Source organism: Cotesia glomerata, linkage group LG9 (genome assembly GCF_020080835.1).
Source record: "Cotesia glomerata isolate CgM1 linkage group LG9, MPM_Cglom_v2.3, whole genome shotgun sequence".
Lineage (NCBI taxonomy): Eukaryota > Metazoa > Arthropoda > Insecta > Hymenoptera > Braconidae > Cotesia > Cotesia glomerata.
The window spans coordinates 10,497,949-10,513,472 of NC_058166.1; the positions used below are offsets into that span (position 1 = coordinate 10,497,949).

Genomic DNA, 15,524 nt, shown 5'->3' on the forward strand with positions numbered 1-15,524 from the left:
TTCATCATGTGACTATCCAGGTGACAAAATTGTTTCTATTCTCTTAATAATATAAATTATTATTATTATTATTTAATTATTATTGTTGTTTTAACCATTATTGCCTGCCACATGAATCTTCCACAGGAATGTATCATGTGGCAGCCCCAATTTTTTTTTCCGCGTAAGATTTAAACCTATATATTGTAGGAACCATTCCTATACTATTAAACTTTTTTAATTAATTAATTTACTATATGTAATCTGCAGTCACTATGTGGGAAAATTTCATATTTTTAATACAAAAAAAATTTGATTTAATTTTTTTTTGATATCTTTTATGAAAATATAGATTGTTTACATACTTTTAAAGTGAATTGAAAAAATAATATTGTTATCACTGGATCGAATACCAATAATTTCATCGAAAATGTCGTCGAAAAAAACATCCAAAACCAACAGGCTATTAAAAACTCCTCCAAAAACTTATCATAAATCAAAATAGAACCGTATTTTATGATAAAGATATGCTATTCACACAATTTTCCTAATTTTCTTAATTAAATAGATTAATATTCTACTCATAACAACATTCACATAAATAAAATGAAATAAATAAACACTGTACAAAATTTTTCAGACCTTGTGTACTGTTAATGAGTGGGTGTAAAAATTTTCGTGTGGAGATTACACCAAAAACCGAGTTCAATTAAGAAGGGTGTGAATTTGATATTTTTATACCGTCAACCGTGTAAATGTATAATTCACGATAATTCGTTCAGAAATTAAATATGAACTCCACACGCTGAAAAATTTATGGTAATAATCTCCAATTGTCAAATTGTATGGACGCAGCCATTTGTATTTGTAATCATGTGCTTCACTCTTCTGAGATTTTTAAAAAGAAATAATTAAAACACGCCAAATCATTAAAAAAAAAAATACTTTTTCAATTCTATTTATATATAACTACATTATATAACTATACATAAATACATTAGTCATGAACAATCACGTTTCTTAATTCGAGTCGGTTTATATATTTAGGGATTTATTGCTAACCCTGAATTCGGTAGACGCTACCAATTATTTTTTCCGTGTAAAATTATGTAGATGGAAAATTACATCAAGAGAATTTTACACCGAAATTTTTTACAGTAAATATACAAATTTTATGTGGCGTGAAATTCTAATCTATTTATAATTACTCCAGAAACTTATCATAATGAATTGACTATCTTACAATAGCATATAACACCTTAAAAAGACACAAGTTTAAGCCTAGCCTTTTTTGATGATACTAAATTTAAATAAAAACACTTATTAAGACATAAATACGCCATAAACCCAATTCCGCTTATTATTTTCATTATTTATCATTATTCACTGTGAAGTGTTTTATTGACCTGTAATTTGTTGAATACAATTTATAATAAAATGGCGGGAAATTATCAAAAAAATCCAGGAGAAATATCTTTTTAAATACTATTTATTTTTTTTTTATTGCTAGAATAACTAGTCATTACTGAAATTTTTCATAAAATATCTATGATATACTTCACGACGATTACATTCTGACATAATCATGTAGATATTACTATTCTTTGTATTTAATATTTATAGTGTATATATATTTCCCGAGAAAATATTTATCAAAGATGCATGAAAAATTTATAAGCTCACCTTGTTATCCTAACATTATAACTCGATGTAAATTTCAAAATGTTTGTTGAAACTGTTTATTCAAATTTCAACTTTTCGAATTTCTGATATTAGAATAAAGAAAATTAAAATAGTAAATAATTTTCTTTGAGTTTCGAAACAACATTTTACAATTGTAGTTTACATAGAAATTGAACTTGCAATTCACAAAAATGTAAAATAATTTCTTATAACGTTTACATTCAACCATGAATTATTTTTTTTTTTACTTCAGGACAACAGAAAAATAAAAAATATTAATAATAATAAAAATAAAAATAATATTTTTAAAATTTTTTACATCATAAGTATAATGCAAACGTAAATTAAATGTATAAAATTAAAATTGCCTACGTCAGAATTCCAAGTTTCGAAATAACATACAAGTATGTAAATTTTTGACACAGGTATTTACATATATACTTATCTTATAAATTTAACATAATTTTGTGTCATTTCACCCTGCTATTCTACTAAAAAAGTTAAATATTTAAAGTGCGCTTTAAAATTCTCTTTTGCCTTAGTGACTGAATTTCGGCTTTAATAAAAAAAAAAATAAAATAAAATTTCTTTCAAGTTCAATGTACACATAAAAAATACAAATTAAAATTTTTTAATTTATAATAAATTTATTTTACTATTTTTTCACCAAAATATAAAATGCATAATTTCTGTTAATCAAGATGGAGTCTGGTTAAAAAATGTAAGCACAGCAGCGCAGGAATATTTTTAAAATAAATAATCCATGTTTGAATTTTTAATTGCCAGCCAAAGGTCGAGAGCAGGTTTAAGCATATGCGGTCGATATTGTCGATGAGAATTGTCGCGTGCTTATGCCCTTGTCTCAATGCATGTGTTAACACGCTTACATACATTCTTGTATTATTATTCTACATACTTTTTTTTATTATAACACCATTATGATCATCAACTTTTCATTTTTATCCTCGTGATTTTCAAAATTAAAATTTCAGTAATTTTAAATAAAAAAAATCAAAATTTGTTTCAGAAAACCAAAAAATTTTCAATAACAAATAAATTCTTGATATAAGAGAATTTTCCTTTTTTTTTAACTACCAAATTTCCATAAAAAAATTATCCAACAATTACACCCGTAATTTTTAAAATTTTCTACGAGCTTACATCTTTTGAGTTGACTTGTTATATAGAAAATTTTTCATTAAAAACAAAAAACAATTATTCATCTAAAAAATTCCAAAAATTTTTTTTTCATATTTTTCAAAAATAAAAAATTTTTTCACTGTCACTTTCACAAACAAAAAGCCAAATAAAAACGTCATAAAAAAACTACTCGTACTCACTCGGTCAGTAGCGTCTTGTACAGCGCGGTCGATGCGAATAAGGGGTTGCAGAGGTCGCACAGCCAGCCGCACTCGAGTAGTAGAACAACGCGTAGAGTCCTCCTCGTGTCATATTTATCCCTCATAATCCGCCTGAGTCTTTAAGACAATGGTCACCATCCTCACTGTCAACTCTACATTCTATCCCCGCCATGGAAAAAAAACATCACCCTCAAAAACTGCAAACCATTATTTAAAATTTCTACTTTCAACAAAAATTCACAAATTTTTTTTTGTACCACCAAACAAAAAATAAAAAAATTACGCTGTTTTCAAATTAGCAAAAATTAAAAACAATCAACCTTAAAAAATTCTGACTAATTTGATGAAGAAGGAACAACCCGCGACATAAACCGGCGAACGCGTCGCGATAACTATTGTTGGATGGTCCGCGAGGCTCCTCCGTCCGGTCCGGCGAACGCAACGCGAATGAGGGGTTGGTCCTGCGCAGCAGCGCCAAACGGTTATCAGCCGAAGCTTTGAGGATAGTTAAGCTCAAACTCAAGCACAACCCAACAACCCTACAACCCTACTCAATGCTTTATTTCTATACATACACCTCCCTCCTTTTCCTCCCCCTATCCCTACTTTTTAACATTATCTCACTTACACAGTTTGTTACTTGGTCATTGCCTCTCGCTTTACCGACAACCGACATGCTTTCTATTCGTCTGGTTGCTCACCAGTGTGTTATGTGTTGTATTATGTAGTGCACTGTACTATTCTGGGGGTACACTACCCTGCTGCAAAACCGTGTAGGTGTTCTCTGTTACATTTAAGCGCGTATAAATGTAAATACTCTCTCATTCTCATTGCACACTATTGCAGTTATTATTACTATTATTATTCTGACGATTGTTGTAAATATTATTATTATTCTCAATATTTATTAATACTAAAGCCTTCCCAATCCTTTACAGTGTAAAAAAACAAGAGTGAATTTTACTCTGCATTCACTCCCATCGCTCGGAGTACCGGAGTGAAATAATTCAACACCGCGTTTGGAGTGAAACCGGAGTTTTTTTTAGCGGAGTGATTCTTGAGTGATTCCGGAATGAATCTGGATTTTAATCCGAAAAACATCCAAATACGGAGTTCTTCTACTAAAATAAATTTTCATTTAACTGAAATAAATTTTATAAACCAAATTATTTTTTTTCGTCGGTATAAAAAAAAATAAATATATTTATTTATATTTATTTGAATTTCGAATTTTTACAGAAATTAAAAAACGGTTTATCAATTGTAATTTTTAAAATCTCTAAATACGCATTTTATAATTTTTAAACGAGTCAAAACAATTTTTTTATTTTTATTCAAAAAAAGAACTAAAAAATTTACTCCGTGGATTAAAAACTTTTAATAATATATATTATATAATTTAAATGCGTCTCGGAGGAAATAAATAAATTGAAAATCATCCACTCCGCATTCACTCCGAAAATTTTTTACAGTGCACTTTATTATCTTTATTTATTATTTTAATCACAACGCTTCCCGGGTCAAAAAATTTAATCTGTTTTATGATTTAAGCAACAAGTTTTGCCATTCTAGTTATGTTTATTAAAATATCAACAAAATGTTTAATGTAAATCTACTGAAAAGTACAAGAAAAACTTTGAAAAATTATTGGGATCGGATGATGCTAAGAGTCGAACCTGGATTTCCACAATTGTAGATAATAATTAAAATTTTCAATAAATATAACGTCAAATTAAAGAATTGGGAAGACTTTGATATTAAAAATTTGAAAGTTACTACCCTGATAGCCAGAGTTTCAGTCCAAACAAGTTGGTGTCAGATAGTTGCCACCAACTTGGCGACAACTTACGGTCAACTTCCGAATTTGTAACTGTTGGCGTCAAGTTAGCTACAAGTTTCTGAGAAAAAGAAGACCAATCTACTGCCGCAATATGTCGCCAAATTTCTTGAGAAACTTGTCGTCAACTTGGTGCGAAAAAGTTTCGAAAGCAACTTTTGTCGACAACTTGGTGACAACTTGGTGAACAAGTTGACACCAACCAAGTTCATTTCTAAGACTTGCCGCCAACTTGGTGACAAGTTGCGGCAATAAATAGACAGAAAGTTGCGGCCAACTTAACTATCAGGGTAATCTTGAGTATAATAATTACTTATGATAAAAACTTGATCAACTACTTTACCACCAGTAGTATAAAGTACATTACCATCAAAGTACAGTTTACATGTAACTGAAAGGTTCAAGTATATACTGAGAACAAATAACAGGTAGGAGATCCGGAAGTTAAATGATAGAGCTTCTGACATGTAATCGGGGAGATCCAGGTTCGACTCCTGGCTTAGTTTGATCTCAATATTCGTTCAAAGATATTCTAGTACTTTTCAGTTAATTTACATTATGACTTTCGAATGAAGTCTCCCAAAAATCGCAAAAATTGTTGCTAAAACGTTGGAATTAAAATTTTTAATAAAGATAATGTAAACGTTGAGGATTAAGAAGGCTTTACTATTAAAAACATTATAATTATTATTGTATTTGCTGCTGCACTTATGTTGTATGTAAAATGTAAGCTGTAGAGTAGTGTGATAACAGTCAATACTCATACTAATATCTCATATCTATATAACTCATATATTTGTACTTATATTACTGATTGTGAGTGAATACTTGTTCCACACTTGCACTTGCAGTTTTACTTTTCCGTCACCAACGATACTATATGATACGACGCATGACAGCAGCCGGGTTGAGCGCATACACAACATACAACATGCAACATACAACAACTGAGTTTTCGAGTGTACGGGGAGGATAGAGAAAGGAAAGTAAAGGGTGATAGAAACATGTCGAGTATGTGCGACATTCATATGAGTGTGCGTACGTGGTACGTCGTTAAATAGAGAAGGAAACTAAACCACTGTAATAGGTGGAGTGCGCAAAATACCAAGGAAAATGCGACGCTGGAAAAAAGGATTATGTTCTTTACACTGCACTAATTCAGTGAACAAATTTTCTGATGTAATATCTATGGCTTGATCGGGTCACTCAGGCTTAATAAGACTATACATAAGAGCGCGTATATATGAGACTGAACTGAAACTTTAATCGAATAATAATTATTGTTTTGACTTCTATAATTTGACGAAATTTTTCAACTTTCATGCTTTTTCCCTGTACTATACTATTGTCGCCGCTTGACTCTTCTTAATAATACAGATTAAACTCTCTTGTAAGGAGACGATTCAAGGATTATGTGCCATCTGTCGAAAATCGTAGACACTATCTTTGATCGAAAAATTATATAGGGCATATATGACTATATCAGGCTTAATATAACCACATGTGATCTGATATGGCCATATGTAGTATGATATGGCCAATTTTCAATTCAAGCCATACGTGGGCATATCACAAAATATTTGCACAGATATTCACCGATATCTCATACAGGAAGTCCCAGAGTTGAACGACGGGGCCATGCCTGAGACATTATTGGGAAGCCCATCTTAACAAACTATATTATCCCATGCCCGGGCCATAACTGGGCAATCAGCCTTGGCCATTCCAATGATTACCCAGGCTTGGGCCAGGACTGAATAACCTAGCCTTGGCCAAGCCTAGAGTCACCCTAACTTGGGCCAGGACTGAGCAATCTAGCCTTGGTCAACCGAATGATCCCGAGCTTGGACTAGAACTGGGTCCCCGTCATGACCATTCAATGGCAATCCAGACTTGGGCCAGAACTGAGAAACCTAGCTTTGGCCGACTCAATGATTACCCAAGCGTTAGCCAAGACTGGGATGCCTAGCCTTGGCCGTTGAATGGCAACCCAGACTTGAGCCAGAATTGGGCATCCTAACTTTGGCCATTCAATGGGAAATCTAAATTTAATTAATCATTATGTAATAGAATTCGGAACAGTAAATATTTTTTACTTAACGAATATTTGATAGCAAATGCTAAAATTGAAAATTTATTATTTCAACAAAACAATTGTATATCGTCAAAATTGATACGGTCTTAAAAAAAATTAAAATATTATAATATGATATTAAAAATATACAGAACGATTTAAAAAGTCTAAAGTTAATGTAAGAACTTGATTTTTGCTATTTTTTAAATTAATAAACACTTGTAAAAAATAGATAATTTTCATCAAAACACAATATTAAATAACGTAAATTATATAAATAATAAACCGTCACACTCTGTCACCATATAGATTTAGCTTATATGAATGGTGAGATGTGTGTTAACTTATCGGTCGTACGACGTAGGGGTTAGTGGTCGGACTGGCAAGCGCGCGGCTCGGGTTCGAATCTCGGTTAGGGTAAATGCGATTTTCACTTTGTTTCTATAATTAGCGAAAGTTAGGTCTAAATTGAGAGTTAATTAAGTCGTCTAGACTTGCGTTAGCTCTACATCAAAATTTAAATAAATTATTGACAATTAAAAAATTCCTTTTTTAAAATTTCAACTAACAACTACTCATTTTATACAAAATAATTTAACCGTTTCGTAGAATTTTACTATTTTATTTCAGAGAATTCAATTTATTCGAAATTGGGTTTTTAATACTAATTTGATTTTAAATTAAACAATTAAATTCTAAATATATTTTGTAATCTACTTCTTTTAGTAAATTCTATAGTGGTGAATAAGCCTGGGCCAGTCTTGGTTAACATACTTGGGCCAGTCTTGGTTAACAATCTTGGGCCAGTCTTGGTTATCATGCTTGGGCCAGTTTAGGCAACCAAGCTTGGCACCCTGTTATCACTCCAGACCTACCAAGGCTTGGCCAATGCGGGTTTACAAACATGGGCCAGAGATAGACAGCATTGCGCCAAGCATGGCCCATATCTGACCCCGTCGTATTTTCCTGTATGGGATATACCGATTTTTACGCGGTTGGCGGTATTCAACGCAATTTTTTTGAGCCTTATAAAAAATCTTTATTCCTTCACTTGCAAAATATGCACGTGGAAAAAAATTTTGTTAAGATAACCTAAGATATGTTATGGTAACAAATGAATTTGTTAACATAGGGATAAAAAATTATATGTTAAAATAACAAAATTTAGATTATAACAAGTTATTGATATGTTATAACAACAAAAAAGTTTTTTTACTACAGCAAAATCTTTAAGTTGATTCGAAAAAATACTTTAGTTGGTATAACAATTTTTTTTGTTGAAATAGCAAAATTATTCTATTAAAATAACAAAGAGAATTTGTTGGAGTAACAAAGACAATTTGTTGAAGTAATAGAGAGAATTTGTAATAATAACAATGAGAATTTGTTGCAATAACAAATAAATTTGTTACAGTAAATTTGATAAAAATATGCTATAATCAGCTACATAGCTGCCCTCGCGGTTTTTGAAATACCGTAAATTTTCGGTATTAATGCGTTTACTGTAAATTTACCGTTATAATTCTGAAATAATACGGTATTTCTGTGGTCATTTTGGCCAGTTTTTTTACTATAGTTATCCAGCATTTCTACCGTACTTTTGCTGCAAAGTTCAGAAATAATACTATAAAATTACTGTAAAACTCTAGAACTTTTACCGTAAAAAATCTATGTATCAACTATAATATAACTATAATTTTAAAGTAATAAAATCGTATTTCTACGGTAAAAATACCAAATATATACTATAATTTTGCCGCGTTTATACTGATATAATATAATTAAAGATATAATGCTTTCTACCGTAAGATGGACGGCTGTGTTTATTACTCGGTGAGTCTTATTAGGTGACTGAGTAATCAGATATAGATAGTGTCTCTGATAGCTTAATTGGTAGAGCCTTCGGCGCGTAACTAAATGATCTGAGTTCGAATCCCGGTCTAGACTAAAAAAAATTATTAATAATAATAACAATCGAGAAATTAGTTTATCAACCTCTTAAAAATTATTCACGATAATTTATAATATTATAAAAAAAAAATTTCAAGCTATTGAATAATAGTAGTAAAGCAGCATATTTTTGGTATTTTGCCGGTAATAGAAAGTAGGGATCTTCTTTTCCGGTTTTTTGCTGCAATAATGCCGCAGATATACAGTAAATATGCGGTATATTTACGGTTTAAATGCTGTGAGGGTGATTTGGAAAATATTTTGGCAACAAATTAGTTTTGTTATTGCAGCAAAATCACTTTGTAACAGCAACAAAATCATTTTTTTGCAAAAACAAAGTCATTTTGTGGTAGCAGCAAAATGATTTTGTTAGGAGCAACAAATTGATTTTGTGATTTAACAAACTGGTTTGTTAGTACAACTTGAAACATTTTGTTAATGCACGTAATGGATTTGTTGCTCCAACTACACTCATTAGTTACCACAACATATTCTTCAGTTATTCCGTCTTTTGTTATTTCAACAAAATTGTTTTATGCGTGATGTTATCGATAATTAAAAATCTGATTTTCATCGCATATTACCATACAGTATCCCAGACAAGAGATTACGACGGGGCCAAGCTTGGCTTGAGCTCGGCGCAACGTTGTAAAACTCTGATCCTGGCTGGTAAACCAGTTTCGGCCCAGCCTTGGTAGAAGTCTGAAGCAATAGATAACAGGGTACCAAGCCTGGTTGCCAAGACTGGCCCAAGCTTTTTAATCAAGCCTAGCCCAAGTTTTGAAGCCAAAGCAAACCTAGGCTTATTCAGCACTATAAAATTTATTGAAAGAAGTAGATCGTGAAATATACGTAGACTTTAATTATTTTATGTCAAACCAAATTAGTATTAAGAACCCAATTTCGAATAAATTGAATCCTCTAAAATAGAATAATAAAATTCTACAAAAGGGTTGAATTATTTTGTATAAAAAGGATAGTTGTTAGTTGAAATAGTTACTTGTTAATTTAAATACTGTGGATTACAATCATTACCTGATTATATTAAAATAACAGCACCAATTCATATTCTCGACAAAATTTGAGAAAAAATTGAAGTAATAAAATCGGCTTTTTTTCTAATAGTTTTCTTAGTTTCAGTATATTTTTCTTGAATGAAAGTAATTTTTTTTTTGTGTACGAAGCTCGTTACAAATTTTAACGATATTTATTCAAACTATAAGCTGTAGTTGTCATGGGCAACAGCTCGCAACAAAATCACACATTTTGCAAAGAGCTCATTAGATGAATTCCGTCGTAATTCCGAATACATCAAATATTTCTGACGTATTTAAGCATTTCTGATGAATTGCAGGATAAGTTTTTGAATTAACCATCATCAGCTAAATAATGCAGTCCATAAAGATTATTTTATACTGCTGTTCCGTATTTACTGGTCACTTTTTAAATAGAAGCAGCTTTCACGCTTTAAAAAATAAAACGCAGTTCTTGAATCATACAGTGAGTTGATTATATTTTTCATTCAATTTTAATTCGTGATACAAACTTTAAAGTGAATGCATAAGCTATGGCTGGGATTCACCAATATTGGACGTCTGACACGTAACGGGCGTGACTACTTTGATATTGGTTGACCCGGGATACCGAGTTGAGTTGAGAGTAGCATCCTAGTATAACCTAGAACCAGTACAGCATCACCCATGCACCCAGAAGCTGACCCACAAGTTCCGAAACCGGCAATTGTCATCTCCAATGCTCCACTTTGCATCCTCTGTTATTTGTTATTTGTTATATATTACATGTTAACGTTAGCTCGATTCTTCACAAGCACACTTTTCTTCCTTCCTTTCAGAAGAGAGAGAAAGAGACAAAAGTACAAACAAAACAAGTTACAATTTTCGCACCACCGGTTGTGACCCAGTGATAAATGTTCCCTACGCCCGCAACCGGAATTCACAACACTTTGGACAAAGACCTCATATTTACAACACTATTTTCTCTTTCTCAGAAATATTCCCACCCGTCTGTTTCATTATTCTGAGTAATGAAAAACTTTCGCTATTTCATTATAAATTTTATTTATATTATTCCTTTTAACGCTAATACAATAAATCATGTCTGGGATGGACAACCAAATTTTTGTGTTAATTTAAAAAGATTTAAGTGATGTTTTTATTAAATCTAACATTGTATAAAGTCATGAAAGTATGAAAATTCAAACAATTTTAAATAATTCTGGAGAAGAAAAAAACTGAACTTTTTCCCAACGATTCGTTTAATTTAAAGTTTGAAAAGTTACAAAAAGTTCGATTATAATGCATGGTTCTAAATAGACAATAAATCGATATTTCGTAAAAATAACTCCGAGGAGAGAGTTTGAAATTTTTACAATATAACAATTATTATTATTTAAAGTTTCATATATTTGCCCAAATTTTTTAACTTCAAATATGATTGAAATGTACTTACTTTTTTTCTATATAATACTAAGTATATTATCTTTGCCACTGGACTTTTTCTAATACTTTTTCAATGAGTTCAAACCCTATTAGAAGACTACAGTATAAGCAAGAGATATCTTCGGATGCATCTTTGACTGAATGAGGTGCACACTGTAATAGTGTGAACACTCATGGATTTCGGAAAAAGAGGAAAGAAAATTCAGTATTAATTATTTAGAACCGCTAGCAGCTTTTTCTGCTCTGAAATGTTTTGCAAACAAATTATCAAATTGCGAAATTCTCCTGATAATTGATAATACGTCTGCAGTATTATATATCAACAGAACAGGCGGAATCCAATATCCTCACCTGCCCGACTAGAAATTTTGTGAGGCATAGCTGAACAATCAATTCGGGGCAAGTTTGGCTTTCCGAACTTTGGCAAACCTAATTTACGCCATATTAATTGCACTATAGGCAAGCCGAAGCTCGGCACTGCCGTAGTTTTTTCAAGTTCCGCCCAAGTTTGGCAACCCAAACTTCGGCAAATCTTCGGTAACCTTGAGTTCATGCAAGTTAGGAATACCAATAGTATGTCAAACTTTGGTCTGCCGTAGTTGTTCCAAACTACGCCCAAGTTTGGCAACCCAAACTTAGGCAAATCTTTGGTAACCGTGACTTCATGCAAGTTAGGCATACCAATAGTATGTCAAACTTTGGTCTGCCGTAGTTGTTCCAAGCTACGTCCAAGTTTGGCAACCCAAACTTCGGCAAATCTTCGGTAACCGTGACTTTATGCAAGTCAGGAATACCAATCGTATTTTAGAAGTAAATGTGTATGGTGAATAGCACTCAAAAACGCCGATCGTCTTTTGCTGCGGCGCTGTCAGCATGCATGAGTAGGTTAAATTAAATTTTATTTTTATTATATCTTTACAGTGAATATCTTGAGTTATTTAATCTGTTATTATTGTTATTAATAATACTATTGGAAAGTTTTTATCTTATAAATAAGTTTAGTGATAATTAATAAAGTAATTATTAGTGTTTATTTTATTACCATTTAAATTATTTCTTACGCTAAAATGTTTATCGTGAATGATAAATCCTTTCAAAAACGTGAGCTCGGTCGTTTAAGAGTCGAAAAATTGCGTAAAGCACGACGTGAATTATCTAAAGTAGAACAATGTGTTTTAATTAATGATGAAAACAATGCATATATGAATTCTAGTGACATCGAGATGCCTGGTAATTTATTATCAATGAATAATGATGATTATGAAACTGGTTCTGATTCCATTTGTGAACAAGTGAGTGAAGAAGTGCGTATTGAAAATTCAGAATTTAATATTTCGATGAGTGATAATTCAGAAGAAAATAATGAAAGTAGTTTCGAATTTAGCATTGATGAACAATTTAGAAATGTTACCGTGACCTCTGGCTCTGATAGTGATAATGAAATAGTTAATGTTATGGACAATTTAAATGTTATTGAAAAAATTAAACAGTGGGCATTAATGAGTCCCCCTATTCCCCATACTAGGTTAGAACAACTGATGGATATCTTGCGAGAACAATATCCTGACTTACCTAAAAGTGCTAAGAAATTTTTAGGTACTAATACTACTGAGCACAAAATTGAAAATTTTGGCCAAGATGAAGAGTTCGTTTATTTTGGAATTCGGACAAATCTGGAAAAATGTATTAACATTAAGTTACATGAGACCCGAGACATCGAACTCTTAATTAATGTCGATGGTTTGCCGTTATTTAAATCAAGCAGGAAACAACTATGGCCAATTCTCTGTCAAGTTTTTAGTCTTCACAATTACTATAGACCATTTCCGGTTGCTATTTATTGCGGTAATAGTAAGCTTAGCGACGTGGATCGTTTTTTTGCCAAATTTATCGAGGAAGTAAATGAATTACAGGATACTGGAATCATGATAAGTAATAATTTATTCAATATAACCATCAAAGGATTTGTGTGTGATAGACCGGCACGATCATTGCTGAAATGCATGAAAAATCACGGAGGGTACTATGCTTGCGAGAGGTGTACAGTGAAAGGCCAGCGGTATAAAAAACGAACTGTTTATCCCCTTACGAATAATTGTCAACCGAGAAGTGATGAATCATTCAGGAATCAGTCGAATTCGAAACATCATACTGGGACATCACCATTGCTTCTTATTGAACCAAAAATCGACTTAGTTAATCAATTTGTACTTGATCCGATGCATTTATTATTTCTAGGAGCTATGAAAAAGTTACTGGAGTGTTGGGTAGATGGTACTATCAATAAAAAATTAAAAATAAGTAACGCCAATAAAAATCTATTGTCTAGTTTATTGACAAAGATTAAAGTTCCTGCAGAGTTCCAAAGAAGTACTCGTTCGTTAGCTGATTTCCACAAGTTTAAATCCACAGAATTTCAATTTTTATTATTATATGCAGGGCCTATTGTATTTAAAAAAATTTTATCTGAAACAGTGTACAAACATTTTTTACTTCTGCATGTTGGCTGCAGAATATTATGTTCCAGTCAAATTGCTGTAGAAAAAACCGAGCATGCCAAATTTTTTCTGACATCATTTGTCCGGATTGCACCTTTCATATACACTCTGCAATTTCTTGTTGGAAATATTCATAGTATTTACCATCTTGCTGATGATGTGACATATATGCAGTGCCCTTTATCTTTTATATCAAGTTACGCCTTTGAAAATTTATTAGGTATAATTAAAAAATTGTTGAGAAGTGGTAACAAACCCCTGGCTCAATTATATCATCGATTTAATGAAATATCTATGAGTATTTCTTCTAAACCTCAATTAACAGAGACAATTAAAATATTAAAAGAATATATAGACGATGGTATCGATGAAATAATTATAAAACGCATAAAATTCAAAAATGTTTTATTGACAACTAAATCACCGAATAACACTGTGCTGTTAAAAAATAATGAAGTTCTCGAAATCAATAAAATTTTCCGGCTTTCAACGGATAATTGCATGTTAATAAAAATTAATGGCAAAATATTAAAGAAACAAAAAGCACTTTTCACCTATCCATGCAACTCGGAAGATTTAGAAATGTGGAAAGTGAGTGCAAAAAATGAGACAATGGGTACATATAAAATTACTGATGTTGCGAAAAAAATGGTGAGCATTGATTTAAGTTGTGATGATCGTGAAAAATTGTATGTAATGCCATTACTCCATATGTAAATACGATTTTTAGTGACAATTCAAAAAACGTTGGAAAATTTTTTATTTAACAAATTTTAAAATGAGAAAATTAAACTTTTATTATTTAGAACTATTTAGTATGTTGTAAACATTTGATCTTTGTGATATTAAAGTGAATAAGTGTCTGAAAATGTTAAGGTCTGATAAAAAAAAAAGTAATGAATCAAAAATTTGCGCGAGTTTTTTTTTTAACAAATACAAAAATTAAATTTTTTTGCACGCCTCATAGCGCGAAGCGCGTGAGGTTGTGCTTTATACTCGACTCGTCAAGGTCAAGCAATTTTGTGATCTTTAAATGTCTCTATCACAACCATATTACACTTATACAATAATATAAGTAGATGTACACGGAGAAAACACTTAAATTAAACCATCTTTTACTTTCTAAAATCATTTCATGTAGCTATTTTGAAAAAAAAACGTTTTGAAAAAAATTTTACGTGGACGTCCGGATGTCACCCCATTTTGGATGTACCAATGATTACTCCCGAACAAATTGATATTTCAAGACCGGACTTTTTTTATTAGTTTACGAATGCGATGAACTGGGTCCGTATTTCATATCAGTAGCCTAGTTTATGTATTTTTTTTTTTTAATTGAATTTTTATTAAAATTTATTACGATATAACCGTACAAAGACAAACGAATTTTTCTTATTTGTCACGTGAAAACTATGGCGCCACTTGATAAAACTAGATTTTTTTAGACTGCGTGTGCATATAACAAGAAAAAAGGGCGCTGATATTTAAAAAAAAAAAAAATACTCTGTAAGAAATTACTTAATTATAATTTTCTTTTTTTTTTTATCAGTTACACAATTTATTTTTTCTTAAAAAATGAATGAGCGTTATGAGGCCTGCACTTTTGGATTTTCCAAACTTTTTTTTAGTTTCTTTTGAAAAATTGAACCACAAAATTTATAATATTGATAGTTGTGAGACAGG

General features: G+C 31.4%; 1 protein-coding gene across 3 annotated transcripts in view; it reads right to left on the bottom strand.

Moving 5' to 3' along the window:
* Positions 1–3,561, bottom strand: part of LOC123271822 (gamma-aminobutyric acid type B receptor subunit 2) — a 432,312-nt gene extending 428,751 nt beyond the window's left edge. For all 3 annotated transcript variants that reach the window (XM_044738268.1, XM_044738270.1, XM_044738267.1), the window contains exon 1: positions 3,003–3,561. The gene's annotated coding sequence lies outside the window, so the exon portion shown is untranslated. The remainder of the gene's footprint in view (positions 1–3,002) is intronic.
* Between the last annotated feature and the right edge of the window lie 11,963 nt (positions 3,562–15,524).